Source organism: Callithrix jacchus, chromosome 4 (assembly GCF_049354715.1).
Source record: "Callithrix jacchus isolate 240 chromosome 4, calJac240_pri, whole genome shotgun sequence".
NCBI classification, from domain to species: domain Eukaryota; kingdom Metazoa; phylum Chordata; class Mammalia; order Primates; family Cebidae; genus Callithrix; species Callithrix jacchus.
Window position 1 is genome coordinate 58,078,112 of NC_133505.1, and position 17,363 is coordinate 58,095,474.

At 34.6% G+C, this 17,363-nt stretch overlaps 1 protein-coding gene across 7 annotated transcripts in view; it reads left to right on the forward strand.

Moving 5' to 3' along the window:
* Positions 1-16,965, forward strand: part of LOC103795960 (testis anion transporter 1) — a 152,972-nt gene extending 136,007 nt beyond the window's left edge. The window contains exons 8-10 of one of the 7 annotated variants that reach the window (XR_004741833.3): positions 9,167-9,265; positions 10,740-10,862; positions 15,392-16,965. The gene's annotated coding sequence lies outside the window, so the exon portion shown is untranslated. Of the gene's footprint in view, positions 1-9,166; positions 9,266-10,739; positions 10,867-12,494; positions 12,620-13,659; positions 13,777-15,391 lie in introns of those variants that run through there. The other 6 variants (XR_013534276.1, XR_013534277.1, XR_013534270.1 and 3 more) reach the window with 6 other exon arrangements.
* The last annotated feature ends 398 nt before the right edge of the window (positions 16,966-17,363 follow it).

The window sequence follows — 17,363 nt, forward strand, 5'->3', positions numbered from 1 at the left end:
GACACAATGCAACCACGTCCTTTGCTGTGATGTAATAAGAGTGACTTTTGCTTTACTTCCCAGTAAATTTCTCATTTTCATCTGAGACCTCCTTAGCATGGCCTTTACTGTTTAGATTTCTGTCATCATTTTGTTCACAATTCCTAAACCAATTTTTAAGATGTTTCAAACTTTCTCTGTTTTCTTTCTTTCTTTCTTTCTTTCTTTCTTTCTTTCTTTCTTTCTTTCTTTCTTTCTTTCTTTCTTTCTTTCTTTCTTTTCTTCTTTCTTTCTTTTTTTAACTTCTGAGCCTTCTAACTCTTCCAACGTCTGCTCATTTTCAAAGCCGCTTCCACATTTTCAGCTATCTTTATAGCAGCAGTCACTTCTTGGTACCAGTTCTCTTAGTTCATATCAGGTGATTATAACAAAATTTCTGAGGCTGGACAATTTATGAAGTAAAAAAGGATTATTTGGCTCACAGTGGTAATGGCCGGCAGATTTAAGATAAGGCATCTGCACCTGGCGAGGGTTCCTGGCTGCTTCACTCATGGCAGAAGGTGAAGGGGAGCTCGGATGTGTAGACATTACACCGCAAGAGAACAAAGCGGTAGGAAGTGTGGAATTCCTCTTAACAACAAACTCTCTAGGGAACTAATAGAATGTTAACTCACTCACCTTTGAAGGATGGAATTAATCTGTTGGTGAGAAATCCACTCCTATAACCCAAACATCTCCCATCGGACCCCACCTGCAATATTGAGGCTCAAATTTCAACATGAAGTTCAGTGGGAACAAACCTCCAAACCGTTGCCGATGGCCAGCCTACCTAAGATGATAACTTAGCCTGGCATACCTTACACATGCTCAGAACACTTACATTAGCCTATACAGTTGGGCAAAATCATCTAACACAAAGCCTATTTTATAGTAAAATGCTGATGAACTCATGTAGTTTATTGAACATGCTACTGAGAGTGAAAAACAGTTCATTCACCCTTGTGATTTCCTGGCTGACTGCAAACTGCAGCTCACTTCCGCTGTCCAGCATCACTAAACAGTATCCTACCACATAGTGCTAGCCTGGGAAAACATCAAATTCTAATATTGAAGAATGATTTCTACTGAATGTCTGTCACTTTTTCACCATCCTAGAAAAACCCGAAAAGCCCAGATCGAATCATCATAAGTTGGTGATCTTCTGCATAAGCCACATAGCATATGGTAATCACTTGGCATGTATAATTAATTCTGACTTCTGCGGAGAGAAGAGAGAGTATGCAGCTCATTTGGATATGTTAATGTAGTGCTCCTAAAAATAAACCAAAAACAACAAGGTGCTCAACTTTTATTTTTTTAAGCATGTAGATTTTTGTCTTGTTTTATATTGCTTTGTTTTGTTTCATTCTAAATCTACTGACTCAGAATCTCTGGAAGTAGAGTTTAGACTTTGGCATTTTCAGTAAGCTTCCCTAAATGATTCTTAGGTTTGAGGAACTCTTTTGAAAGCTAAACATGAGTTGAACTACTTGAAACTTTTCCAAAGCTGGTTAGAATGACCATCGAATCTGTGCTACTTTAAAAGTGAAAGAAGACACTCTCAAAAATTATTGCAGAACAACCTCTGTATATATACCATGGATTTCCCAGAAAACCGAGAAATACTTTCATTTTAGTGAGAACAGAATACTAGGATGCATGTCTTAAATATAAAATCGAGGACAGAATAGACGTTTTGGATGTATACTAGACTGTTAGCTCCAAATTATCCCTATTCATTTCAAGTTAGAACTGCAAACTGTCCCTCCAAGTTAGTGCTAGTATCAGCTCATCTTTTACATTTGAAGCACCACAGTCCTAGATTGGGCCAGGCTGTCAGTTACTCTCCAGATTATACCCTCATTGCTGTTCTTACTCTTTCCAGTTTTTATCTTTCCTCCATTCTTTTTTCCTCCTGATGCCAGGGCAATGATGCATAAATGATCGTTCTATCATGCTTAAAACCGATTGTTTCTACCTGATTTAAACTGTAACAAGGAACAGAAAATATACACGATATAATATTAATATAAATAATAAAATATATAATGATAAAGATAACAGAGTTCTTATTTAACCATTATATATCAGACACCATTTGGCAAATTGCTTCTCTCTTTACCCCTTCACCTTCTCCTTGTCCTACTCTGGAACTGCTCTGACTTCTGCTTTCAGAAGCCAAATGAACGTCCCACAGTCTAGCAACCACTAAGTCCCAAATTGGCCCAAAAGTGTCCTGCTGGACCCTGCTTCAGTGCTATGACTTGAAAATGTTTTGCTAGATCAATGTCTATGTTGTTCTTATTATGGTAAATTTTAAAATATCCATCCTGAAAATAAATAATCTGCTTTTCAGAGTATTACAATATACTTCATAAATTGGCTCCTTCATACCTCATCTGTTCTGTCATTCAACCCCTCCCACTCTACGCTTCATTCCTGTGGAAAATGTCATCTTCCCTTCCTACATCTCCATGCCTTTGCACCTGCTTTCCACACCACTCCTTTTTCCTACTTTTCTTTCCCCCAAACTTTTACTTACTGCTTGTAACTCATCTTGATCAACATTTTTTTTATAATGGTCTTCCCTGGCTTCTCTAGGCATATTTGAATGCTTTTCCTATTCTCACGTTTTATTCTGTACATATCTCTAACTCAGTTTTTAAAATATGGCTTTTTTTCTAAATTCATCTCCCATCTCAATAGCGACACTCTTGACCTCTGGGCTCACATGTTTTTGTGTGTATTTATCCCTAGTCCTTTGTACTTTTCCTGCATATATATTGACCGAATTAACAGAGAATGCTTACTTGAAAAAATACATAGTTTTTAAAACGTTGGTTAACATTAGTCAGATAGGGATTAATGAACATGATAAATTTTTAGCTGTAGTTTGAAAGAAATAATAGACATATTAAGAGTGGAGAGGAGGTTGATTTACACTGTCAATGAGAGCAATATCAAAAAGAAAAACACAGAAAAATAAATGAACACAATGGTAGTTGAAGAATGAACGTAGTTTGGGTTAGTAATTGAATAAGAGAGAAGAAAGAGAATTGTTTTTGCAGCATTTATTCTTTCATGCCAGTTTGAGGAATTTAAAGTTACACCACTGGAACGAGTAAATCCAAAGCTTTATTTCCACATAATAACTGTGGGTTTGTAACAATTGAAACTTTGTTCTTGCCTGGGCTTGGGTCCAACTTTACACAATATCACCATCTGTGTCCCCAAAATGATTCAAATCCATGGTGAGCACTCACTATACTCCTGTGCATGTACCTTATTTGAGCTCATCTTGTTTCTCTCTCAAAGGTCAACGAATGGTTGCTTTGTCCTGCTTATTCATTGTCCCTTAAGCGTATAATGTAGTTCTTTGCCAGATGTTAATTCCCTTTAAATTAAGGCTCAAGGAATAAAGAAATCCATTTAGTGATTTATCTGGGTGTTTCTCCAGTCGGTCTGGATTTTTATTCTTTGATATGTGACCTTTTTATGTTTGCTTTAATACGTCACTGGTGTCCAAAGTTTATGATTCAGTCCTCGTGGTTGCAAAACTATTTCTTGCCCCTCATTGAAGAAAAGACCTATCTGCCTTTAAAATGAAGCTTGTAGATTAGCTGAAGTTGTTTATTACTACCTTTTTTTTTTTTGAGACAGAGTCTTGCTCTGTTGCCAGGCTCCAGGCTGGAGTGTAGTGGCTCAATCTCGGCTCACTGCAACCTCTGCCTCCCGGGTTCAAGCAATTTTCCTGCCTCAGCCTCCTGAATAGCTGAGACTACAGGCACATGCCCCCACATCCAGCTAATTTTTATATTTTTAGTAGAGATGGGGTTTCACCATGCTTGACAGGATGGTCTCGATCTCCTGACCTTGTGATCCACCCCCCTCAGCCTCCCAAAGTGCTGGGATTACAGGTGTGAGCCACCACGCCTGGCCTATTACTACCTTTGAAAGGCTATTATTATTTCTTGAATACTCACAAAGTGAGAACAATCTAACCTTCAACAGGTTAAATAACTTCTAGCCTGAGATTTTACTATTTCTTCCAAGTTACACAAAAATGAAAGTGACCAGTGTCCCATTTCATAGTTATCTTAAGCAAAAGGAAAAGTTTTACAACCTGCCTGGGTTTACAAAACAAATTATAAATATAGATTTTTATATGTGAATAACAATTACTGACCTTTTTGTGTGGTGTTAAATCATGTTATTTACTCAAGTGATATCGGCCTTGGAAAGTCTCTTTCTTATAAGGGTTAAGGAAATTATTCTTCCACCTGCTGGAGAATTTTTTAGATTTGATTACCATGTGCCATTTCTCGGGTTTTCAAAACATTTTCTATAATGGGTTGGGTCTCTAGATGTTCTTGATAATTTATCTGCCTATTTCTTCTATTGCTCAAGGGTACCTCTTGGCCTTGGGAAACTCATGAAAGGGGAACACTATATTTATATGCATGGTTCTCAAGATTTGTTATGAGCCAGCTTTCAACTGAACAATTGTTCCTCTTCATTTTATTGTTTAATTTGTTTTTCAGACGTTGCTCTACCAACTCCACTCTCCAGAAAGGTTGCTTTCTACAAACTGCACTTTGTGTTTCTCAAGCAAATCATGCACCTCCTCCTCAATGATGTTGCAAGCACACTGGATTTCCTAACATTTCTTAGGAAAAGCTCATTCCCACTCCAGGGACTTTGTACTTTCTGGACTCTGTGCCTAGGTTGCTCTGTCCTTCACTATCTCACCTTGTAGCTTCCTGAATAGCTTCCTCATGTGTAGTTTGGTTACCTCTAATTCCTTCAGATTTTAACTCAAATATTACTTTTATTTTGAAAAGCCTTTTCTGACTCCCTTAGATTGTGTTACATATATAGCCCACTAATACAAATTTACTGAATAAATGACTAGGTGGATCTGATATTATACATGTTGTATTTGAGGAAATGAAGAGATGCTGAAAGTACTGGAAGTGTGTAGATGAAATGAGAAGACCAGAAATAGTTCTTATTAACATTTGCTTAGCACTTTACAGTTTACAAAGCACCCTTGCATATGTTATATCACTTGAATTTTTAATGTCTATTAAAGAAAACTGTTAACTATCTCCATTCTACAGCCTTTAAAAGTGAAAAGACCTCAAGATCACATAGCTAACAAATAGAAGTTGGAACTATATTCTTATCTCCAAATTTAATACATTGTACTGAAATGACATGCTGAAATGCCCTGGCTTAAGTTTGAGGTTTGCAAGCATAGATGTTCCAGGCAAAGTATCAGAAACATAAAGTGTATGAGAATCATCAGAAGTTAATTACTTTTACGGACATTCAAATGCTTCTTTGCTGTAGGAACAAAGGAAAAACCTTCTTCACATTCCCTGTGTTATCTCTGGCTGAGTCTCTTCCTAATTATATGACCAGTTGCTGACTGTCTGCTTTAATTTTCTCTGCTAAATGAGGATAATTATAGTATTAGATTGGTGCAAAATTAATTGTGGTTTTTGCCATTGAAAGTAATAACTAAAAACATAATTATTGTTTTATAAATGAATCGTGAGAATTAAGTCAGTTTATTTAGTAAAACAACAGAAAATTGCTCATCACAGAATATTGCTTATACAGAAAAACTGCCATTATGATTACCATCATTGTTATTGTTAGTATTATTTAACGTGCTTACCAAAGACCTTCTGTCCTCTCAAGAGAAGAAAACAAACATAAAATATATGACTATCTTATCTGCAATTAACTTTTTAGGACTTCTATAGTTTATTGCATGGGAAGAGGAGTCTTCCTTTTAATCTTGTTATTTACTCAAGTGATATTGGCCTTGGAAAGTCTCTTTCCTATATAGGTTAAGGAAATCATTCTTCTGCCTGCTGGAGAATTTTTTAGATTTAATTGCCATGTGCTATTTCATGTTATTCACTTGAGAGTGATTTTGATTTTGGAAAGTCTCTTGCCAAGGCCAATATCACTTGAGTAAATAACATGAAAATTTTGTTCTTAGTATTTTATTATTTATTTAATAATAATATAATTTAAATTTATTTAATAATAATATAATTTAATAATAAAAACTAAGAAGAGTACTAAACATTTTTTAAAAGATTGATGTTAATAATATATAATTTAACACAAAAATTAAATGAAACTAATTTATAATAAATTACATATACTAATTCCAAAATTTTGTTCTACAACTACACCAGAAAATGTAAGGAAATTGTCAGATGCATACAGCATCTTTTTGTGAATAGGTCTGTATTTAATAAGAGCATCATAAGCCTTTCTTTATAAGAAGTATAGAAAATAAAAGAAGTATAGACAGACACCAGAAAAAAATAGAATTAGTACAGTTAATTAGAGACCAGACATATTTGTATATGATAAGAGAAAGAAGGAAATAACCTTAAATGAATTTGGGATTACATGACAAAGCAAATTAAAGATTGACAAATTGAAAAAATAAGGAAGTAAGAATCTTGTAAATGAGTTCAATGTTATCTATAAATGCAGTGGTATAATAATTCTTTGGACGGTAATTTGGGTCTCAGAGGATTATTGTACTTTGGAATAATTCCCTTGAAAATTTCTAAGTGCTCTTCTGTGGCTGAGACCAAGCGGGTGTATAGTGACATGGAGAAAGTGTTGCCCATGCCAAGATAAGCACCTCTATGGGCTCTAGTACCCATTTCTCCTCTTTAAATTGCTCCTCAATCCTGTACATATGGGGTGAAATTGGTGAAGATTTACCATTATTATATCTGCTATATTGAATTCCTACCACACATTCAGGCATACTTTTAGTATCTTGCATAAAAAATAAACTTGGAGACCATATTCTTCAAGAGGTGATAGGGAATATAGGACAGATTTTAAAAATAGTGATTTAAAAGGTCATAGAGGAAATATATAATATACTGTTTAGGAGAGTATTATAAATTATTGAAGACTGAAAATGGTCCTTGACTCCAGAATGACTGCCTGTGTTGTGTGGCAAGAAGTTGGAAGGGGCTGATGACTTCAAAGAGGAGGTAGTGTAATGCAAAGTTAAAAATATCTCCTGATTTTCTTATTTAGTCTGTCCCTGTGTGGATGGTAGAATCAGATATTCAGTAGAAGCATGTCTGACAGTCTACGAAACCACATTTCCCGGGAATTGTTTAATTAGCAGCATGCTGTTAGTGTGTAGTACTCACTGCACATTTGAAAATTGTGTGGATTGTATCTATAATGAGAAAAAAGTGTTTTTGCTTACATAAATTGTTTTTACCCAAATGAAAATATCTGAAGAACCAGAGGGAAGAGAAAAGAGAAATCAAATTTGTCTTTAGAACATAATTAAATAACATTTATTACTCCATTTATTGAATAATTATAATTTATAGTTGTTAGAAATTCTGTGAGGACATATATTAAAAAATAGGTAGTTTGTGCATGTCAATCTAAACATCTGGACATATATTTGCTGGCTTCTTTTTTTTTTTTTAGTTGAACATGGTTCTAACCTTGTGTTCCACTTGTTGATAATGTTCTTCAATCTGAAAGTCTCATGATTCTTTGCACCACAATCATAAATTTTTATTATTTTTAAGGTTAGATTTACCTTTTCTATTTTTTATTTTTAATTATTATGGGTGACATATGCATGATAGTTGTACATATTCATGGGCTACTCGATACAAGCATGCAATGTGCAATGATCAAATAGGGGTAATTGGAACATTCATTGTCTCAAGCATCTATCATTTATTTGTGTAAGGAACATTTCAATTATGATCTTTTGGTTACTTTGAGTATCATACCAAATGGGGGGAAATTGAAGGCCTTTCTTTTAAAATCTTGAACAAGACAAGGATCTCATTTTTATCACTTTCATTCAACATAGTACTGAAATCCCTAGCCAGAGCAATTAGATAAGAGAAGGAAATAAAGGTCATCCAAATGGGAAAGAAAGAAGTCAAATTATCCTTATTTATAGATGATATGGTCTTTTATATTTAGAAAAACTGAAGTCTCCACCAAAAATCTATTAGAATTGATAAACAATTTCAGTAAAGTTGCAGGATACAAAATCAGCATACGTAAGTCCGTAACACGTCTATATGCCAACAGCAAAAAATCTGAGAAAGAAACCAAGTAAATAATCTCATTTACAATAGCTGCAAATATAGCAGAATGCCTAGGAATAAACTTAATTAAAGAAGTAAAAGCTCTCTACAATGAAAAATTATAATACATTGATGAAAGAAATAGAAGAGGACGAAGACAAAAGATAGGTATTTTATGTTCATGAATTGGAAGGATTCATATTGTTAAAGTGCCCATACTACTCAAAAAAAACTACAGATTCAATACAGTCCCTATCATGAATCCTTGACCATGCACAACAACTTGTCATATACTTACATGAAATTCCATTTTGCAAATCCTTCTGGCTCTTCCCATTTGTTAGTAAATCTGGACGACTGTTACAGATATTTTGGACCGATCAAGTTTGACATGCTCAGTCTACATAATTATAAGGCTTCTGTAGATTATTTTGTTTCTTTTGAGATAGAAACAAGGACAGTTCAAATATCTATAACTGCAAATATGCTGTATTTCTGCAGACAGAAATATTCGTTCAAACTATGGAGTTGACATTATGCCATCCTGTTCTTTCCAGACTTGGGTATATAACACAAATTATGCTAAAAAAAGAAAGGAGGTATAAATGACATTTCCTTGGTTAATATAACCGTGTTTCTGGATTTGGGTAGTATTGTGGCCCTGCAAAATCACTGGGTAAGTATTTATACAGTGTGGTTTATTCAGGAAGGAACATAATGTTTTCTTCAGTTAGTTCCACTTGGATTCTACTGCTGAAATGTATCTTATCTCCATACGTCAGAAATAGGATGAAATAGCATCAGTAATAATGATGTTATATCTGTATAGTACTGTCATTATACACAATAGATACGTGTGTCTTCAAGAGTTTGTGATACAAGAGAGAAAGCAACTTCCTATATTATAGACTCCCAAGTACGACTGGTGCCTCCTAGATATTCACAACTCAAATATTAAAAAGTTAGGAACAAATGCTCTGACTTCATTATTAGCTAAATCATTCACATTTCTTATGTATTTTGTGTGTTAGTTCCATGGACACCTTTGCTCTATCTATAGTATCCCAGTATATCCAATGAAGTTTGATTCAGTTGCTCAGCTTAACCAGCCTCCCTCAGCAGAGTTAGAGGTGAGTATGGATTTTTGTTTGGAATATTTATGCAAAACAATAATTCTAGGTCATATTTCTTCAAGCATTTCTGTCTTGTTAGCAAGAATTTCTCCCAGAGAGAAATCTGTCTGAAACCTAAGCCTGTCTTTCAGAACTGAATTCTTAGTCCCCTTAAAGCTCCAATCAAGCCTGCATCACAACTACTGTTCTCTTCTACCTAGGAAACCTAAATTATGACAAAATTCCAAGATCACAGGAGAGTACTCATAGGAGAAAACTCATTATTGACATTGGGCATTTCAGAACTCTCCAAAAATATAAGTAGTAATAGTTTATGGTGATTTATAGGGAACAATCTAAATTTCTCAGGATATATTTACTTTCTCATCTGAGAAGCCTTTTGGTCTTTTTTCTGATTACCACTTTTAGGCCAGTTCTACTCAAAGTACTTTTAATAGAACTAAATCTTTTGATTCAGTATAAACATCAGTTAAGAAATACAATATTATTCTTTAGTTAGTTCTGTTTGGGTATGCTCTACAAATTTTTACTCTCTTTAGGATAGCACTAAGTCTATTCCATTAGCTAAATAGATATTTTCTTTATAATCTCGTAGTCACTTCTGCATCTAAATTCTCAAAGCTAAGTAAGTAGTTTGTTAACTTTCACTAATACCTACATGAGCATTGTCTAAGAGTTAAAGAAAGAGGATAGAAATACAAACTGTGGCTCGACAGTAAAGACAGGTTTACTTTGGTTCAAACATGAGAGGGGCTTTTGGCTGATTTTGGTCAGGACTGCTTTCTCATAGAGACTAAGAGTTTGGTTTTAGTGTGAGGGGGATTATCAGAAGCTGTGAATATTTCTGTTTGAGGGAGAAGTTTTATGGCGGGGTTGGAATGTCTCCGGGAGGAAGAGAGTTTACCTTGGGGCAGACATCTTTCCAGCCAAATAGAGGTTTTCTCCAGGTTGGCATCCTCCCAGCCAGAAGGGGATTATCTCAAGGTTAGCCATGTCTCTAACTGGGGAGGAGTTTGGAATGTTTGTTGTTGGAGATGTTATTTGTGATTTATGGTTGTGCTGACCTTAGCCATCAGGCCGATGACTGTCGAATTTAGGGTTTTTTTTTTTGTTGTTTGTTTTGTTTTTAATTAAAGTGAACTTCAGAATGAGGGACTTGTCCAAGATGGCAGTACTCCTGCTCTGTCAAGCATAATCACATGTGCAAAATAGAAATTGAACTTCAAATGAAGTTCACTTGGGACTACATGAACAGTTTTGAGCAAAATGTGGGTACAGATTACTTTATGGGAATTCTTTAATATCATATCTGTATTATCTCCTAAGATCATTATAACCTTAGGTTATAGCCAGACAACATAACCTTAGGTTTTTGTTTTGTTTTTCAGATTTTGTGATGACTGAAATTTTGTGCTCGTTTTAGTTTCTTATCATTTCCACTTATGACTATGTGCTTCCTATTTTACAACAGAAAAGCACCACTCACATGTCTTGAATCACAAGTTGCCTCAAGATGTAAAAGCCTCAATAAAGGGAGAATCTGAATTATTAGCATTAAAAGAAGCCTCCTTTAATTAAAACAGCAAAACCCATGGTAAGTCCTTAAGTCTGACCTTGTCATATGCATATCCTGTTAGACAAAATCATGGTATTAGAAGCAGATATTTAGGCTGGGTTATAGTGTCCGGAATTTTGATATATTATGGAGTGGAGGTAGTGGGAATAATGACAATTTTCAAATAATCTTGTGGAGCATCTATCCTCCAGTTATTATCATCAAAGACTGTATTGCTCTTGAAGGAGAGTCTTCTACAAATAATGTAAAAAAGTTTTGGCATGAAATATTGAAAGCAAGGTGATAAAATATAGAAAGTGTTCCAATTGTATCTACTTATCTACATAATAATTTTCAGAATAAATATATAAAGTTTATTTTGAAACACCTACTGTAAATTATTGATTTATAATGAATTTGTCCCATGTTCACGTTTACCACTTTCAGGAGACAGCTTTGTGGGCACTCTCTTTAACTGCTGTCTATATGCACACTTTGCATGATTTAAATGAGAAAGAGGTGAAAAGTTCTATATTAAATCTTTGATTAAAAGAAAAATATAAAAAGTTAGAGTTTTTGATTTTTAAAAATATTTATATTTGATTATGAAATGCTATAGTTCTTTTTAAAAACGTGTACGAACTTTCTTGCCCACAGTTTGTGGCTATGAAATAAATGTTAATAAAAAAGAGGTCTAAACTGTTACTTTTTAAATAAGGAACACATTTTGCATAAACATGGTAGCCTCTACCTTTAAAAATAATAATGTGTCAGCAATCTCTAAGTGGTAGGGTTATTTGTTTTTTTTGAGCATAAAAAATAAAGTCAGTCTTTCATGGGTCTGTACAAACAAAAATGATCATGTATTACCAAAACTAACATCAAAGTATTAGAAAACCAAAGTGTATATATCTAAGCCTACAGCTTCTTAAGTTCTTTTCTCAAAAAGTCTCAGAAACACTTTTGGAATCATTATCCTAGCATGCCCAAATTCAGAAAGTATTCCGTGAAACAGTGCTCCCTAGTAGTTGGAGCATAGGCTGTAAAGAGACTCTATTACTCAACCTTGGACGAGGTGCTCATTCTCTTTCTGCTTTAAGGTTTTATTTGTGAAATGAAATAATTAAAATTCCATTTCAGTATTTTATTTGTAAAATGGAATAATTCTACCTTATAGTGTAGTTCTAAGGATTATGTAACATACCATTGGTAAAGTTCTTAGTCCTGGGATTAAAGTCAGTTCTCAAAAATGGAATCTATTATTAACCCATGTGAAAAAAAAAAGAATAGTTTCAATTTGTCATTTAATTGATTCATTAATGAAAATTTGTCAAGCTCCTATAATGGATCAGACAATTTTTTTATGTGTTTTTATGTGTTAAATTTACTAAGACATAGTTCTCCTTCTCATAAAGCATATGGTGGAATATATGCATAGCTGGATAAAAATAGAGCAAGTGCATCGCTTGACACCACTTAAGCAGCTATCTAGTGAACAGGAGTAGTCTTTGTTCTTCCATGGCTACAAAATAATGAAAGATATAGTATTCCCTCAAATTAGCATGTAAAAGAGAAATAAAAGGATGTGTATGTCAAAATTTCAGTACTAATATGGTGACCTTTATCATCACTGAGAAAAAGGATGCATTAAAACTTTAATTGTCAAACCAGGCTTTAAACACCAAGAAAAATGACTGGAGATCAAGGAGAGTATGTTTCAATATATTTCAGAACATAGCCAACCCAAACTCTCCAAGGACACTGAAAGACTGCAGCTGAACAAAGAATGTAATAGGTATTTTATGAGCCTGACCTGACAGTTTATAAAAATGGTTTCCTGTAAATACTTCTTCTTTCCAAGGGAATTCTGGTCTTATGAAAATGTTTTTAATCCATTTAACCCTGAATAGTTGCACAAATTAAACCATTTTCTTACTATTAATAATATAAACACATACCTATTTTGAACTTTTAAATGCTGTGGTAAGCACTTCACAAATTTTGTATCCCTTGGTCTTGTTAAAAGAAACACTTTTGACAAATTAAATTTAGCAGAGTTCATTTGAGGCAAGAGCAATTCATAAATCAGGTAGCAATCAGAATCAGAAGAGGCTCAGAGAGCCTAACCAAGCAGAGTGAGCAGTGAGATTTTATAGGATAGCCACAGATACAGAGTTGAGAAATCACCTGATTGGCTGCAGCTAGGCATCCATTTTATTTGGGCATGGAGTGATCAGTTGGCTGTCTGTAATTGGCTCAAACATGGCTGCTTGGCTGTTGTTATTGGCTAAAAATAGACTCTTCGTTGCACTCCTAGGTTTGAAACTGTTTGCATATTAACTTAGGTTGTAGTTTTCTATGCAGGGACTCGAGGTATGGAGGCACCCTCAGGCTAATGGCCTCCTGCTTATTTAACAGTCTTCACACACACACACACACACACACACACACACCCCAATATATCTTAATATCATTTCCATTTTACAAATAAAAAAATAAGAATGCTTGTGTCCCTCACTTTTAAAAAAGCATGTTTGATCAACAGTATGTCTTTAAAATAAGAACATGACATCTCAAATTTAGACCTTAGTTGAACTATTTTTCTTCTTGGCTAATGATTGCAAAGTAATATGTTCAGTCTTTCTACTGTTTGTCAAGAATTCTTCTATTCGAAGGGTTAATAGTATCATGAATGAACTGAATAAAAAATTTCACCATTAAGTAGTACATATGCTTGCTTCAGAGTCAAAATAGCCCTACTGGTTCTAGTTATTTGATAAACTGTGAGAAATTAAATATGATTGATTACTTGAATATTGGTAACTTTTTTTTTGAGGTGGAGTTTCGCTCTTGTTACCCAGGCTGGAGTGCAATGGCGTGATCTCGGCTCACTGCAACCTTCGCCTCCTGGGTTCAGGCAATTCTCCTGCCTCAGCCTCCTGAATATTGGTAACTTTTAACTGACTTACTGGTAGCCTGGTTAAACTAATAAATATAAGAGTGTTATGGAAAGGTAATAGTCATGTTTTTTTGCATCATTTTTATACAATGTGACAATATATAATTATATAATGCTTAGAAGTATTCAGATACTTTACATATTGTATGATTGAATTAGAGATGTCTCCATATTTTGCAAGTTGAGTGTTTGAAGTGCTTGAAAGTCATGAAATAACTGTAATTTTATCAGGGAAGTCTTACAGGCTAGACATTGTTTGACCCTCCAGATCCACACTCAGTCTCTCTTTACTAAGTTTTCACTCCTGGAGTCTGATTCCTCAGAAGTTCTCTTGTCTTCTGGCTTTCTATTTGCCAGAAAACAAGATTCTGCCCGTGAGAGACATCATCAGGATTTATTTAGATCATCCACATTTAGATTTCAAATGTCGAGAAAAGCATTTAATTCCAACTTCCTCGCTATCTCTCACCTCCAGCTGAAATTTGGCTCTGTACTTCTCATGCAACAGCTTCTCTCTCCAACTACAGCTTTCACTAGTCTCTGATAACAGCTTCTTCTCCTTAAAATTTCTGGTCTAGAGCATTCCCAGTTGTGGACTCTCAAGCGCTTCATTTTAATTCTTAGCCCTACCCATACTTGAATAGTTCCTTCATAAATTGCTGTGAATTAAGTATCTGAGTGTGCCTCCTAGGGTGACCAACCATTCTGGTTTGCATGACACTCATGATTTTATTTTAGCAAGAAGATCAGATACCCTTGCCACACACTAGGGCAGATGGTTGCCCTCAGCTTCTTGACAGCCTTGTCTGATCTAGATAGTTAAGATAGTGAGGATCTGGTAAAAATATAGGTTATATGGTTGAAAGACAGAAGATATTTTATCTGGAAAGAGAGAATGTTAAGTTTTGCTTCCAGACAGTTGGCTTATTTTATTTATAGAGAGGGGTCAGAAGAAACAATGTGTAAGGTGAGGATATATAGTATCTAGCACTGTGGTAGTGATTTTTATCATATTATATATATATCCCCATGTCATAAATGTGTTTTAGTAAAGTAAAGCTGTAAATATTACAGCTTACCACGCTCAGTAGACAAGAAAATTGGTTACAGTCATGATAAAGACTTAGTCTAAAAATTAATCTACAATTACCTAAGAATATCTGTCATAATTTTATAAGCATATCTCCAAAATTAATTGAGAATTTAAAAATAATGAATGAAAATGAGTGTCAACTACCTTTATATAATTTACTTAGGTATAATTATATAAATAACTTAAAAATAATAGGTAACAAATAGGATTTTGATATAAATCTCAATTTATTCTCTGCTAAGAAAATCATTAGTTTTTGCTGCTGAGATAATTCAACAATTCACTCTCAATATCTCGTTACAGTCACTGGTCCCCCTGCCTTCATCACTCTTCCTGCTGGTACAGTATGCAGAGTACTTATTACTAACTTTTTGTGTCTTTCATTAGTGACTTCCACTACTGGTGTGGGAATTCAACTTTTTTCTCTCTAGTGAGTTATTATCCTGTATCCTGGTTCGCTCACTTTCTTTACTATAGTGTACTGTGCTAAATGGAACATTCTGTTTCCTTTGACAGGAAAAAAAAGAACACCTTCAGGATTGTGAAAATGAGGTTCCTGTTATGCAGCAAAGTGGACACTATTACATTTTTGCTCTCATTGTACAATTTGTGTTTTCCACATATCTCCTAATATTACTTTCAATTTATAAAGCAATACCATCACCAACAATAAATCAATAGCTACACCTCTACTGTATGTCAAATACTGTGCTAGACCCTGAAGTAGAGAGTTGAATAAGATGTAGTCTCTGACCTTCAAAAGTTGGGAGACAGATATGTAAATAAAACATTCCAATAGTACTAAAGAGTAAAACAACAGGTTTGCACAAAGAACAAAATACCTCAAAGGTGTGATTCATTCATCTGGATGTGTGGATTGGGCAGGGAAAAGTTGAGCTAAGAGGTTTTGCAGAGGTCATATCTGAGCTTACCCAGTTAAGCCCATTTCCTTCTCAACTGTAAATGACTTGTCCTGATGAAAAGGTGATTAATGCACCAATTATACCGTCTAAGAGTGTATACAATGAAAGCTAAGCCTCTTTCTCACTCTACATTTTTTATGGTATCTATGCATGCAAGCAAGCAAATCACAACTTTAAACAACCAAACAAGAATAAGCAAATAGAAAACCAAGCACTTAAATGTTCAGGTATTTTATTACCTATCAATTTTCTCCTACAGAAACCAATTTCAGATACCTTGTGAATACCACTTTTCCTTACTTGGGGAGTTCTTCACCTTCTTTTTATCTAAATAGCTCTAGCAGGATGAGTGGTCGAATCTGTTTCATTGTATTTATATTTAAGTTCTCAGACACTGTAGCTTGGGGGATGTAGCCTTCATATATAGAAAGCAAATGTCAAGTTGCAAAAGGAATTTGTAGTTGGAGAGTCAAGGTTCTGATGTTTTTTCTTCATCTACAATTTAGACCTCAATGTACTGTCTCTTAGCTTCTAGATCATTCTTTTCTTTTTGTAAAGAGTAGTGGATAATAATTACTGTCAATAGGCTCAAGTGTAACAACCAGGGTTTCAGAGCCATATAATTTAAAGACTAGAAAGAACCTCAGATAACATAAAAATATATTATTTTTCAGCTAAAGAAGCCCAGAGAAGTAAAATGATTTGCCTCAGTTAATACAAGTAGATAGTGGCATGACTTTCAGTAGAACTAATTCCTGTTTCCTTTAAAAGTGGTCTGTATCTTAATACAAAAGCTGAAATAGAGACACTGGAGAGCTTATTACAGTACATATTGCTGGATCCTACTGCCAGAGGTTGTAATTCATCAGGTCTAATGGAGGCCCAGTAATCTGCATTTCTAGCAACTTTCTGGCTGCTGCTGCTGCCTTGGTAAGAACACATTGAGAAACCTGTTCTACAGCATGCATCTTGAGTCCTCACATAAGTATTCTTAAACCCAAGCTTGCAATAACTTAGTAGAAAGAAGTTCTGACTCTAAAGTCAACATTTCCTTTTCCCTCCTAATAAGACACTTCATCTCTCTGTGGTACACGTAAAGGTTTGCTCTAGGACCTGAAGATTTTCTCTTGGTTAATTACTTATTAATTTAATTTAAAGCCAGTTAATGTATGTGTGCTTCTTAAAATATGAAATAATAAAATATTTTTATTTTGTGACTTACACTATTTTTCATTAATCTAAAGTACCTTCAGTACCATTCATGCTTATTGATTTACACATCCTGGATTTACCTATCCAATATTTACCCATCTTGTCAAATTAGTCAACAAGGACTGCCAATTATTCTGTCACAAACTTGCAATCCCCTGCTAACCTTTAACCTCTCTGCCTCCATCTTTCTTTCCCTCCCCATTCACTACCTGAGCCCAGGTGGTCATGTCGGAAGTATGTCATTAAACTGCAGTGACTATAATAAAATTAGCACAGCTAGGATAAACTGAAGAGTTGAAAGTAGAAATAGAGGTGACAGAACGTTTTAAGGGAGATAACCTAAAATTGGTTAA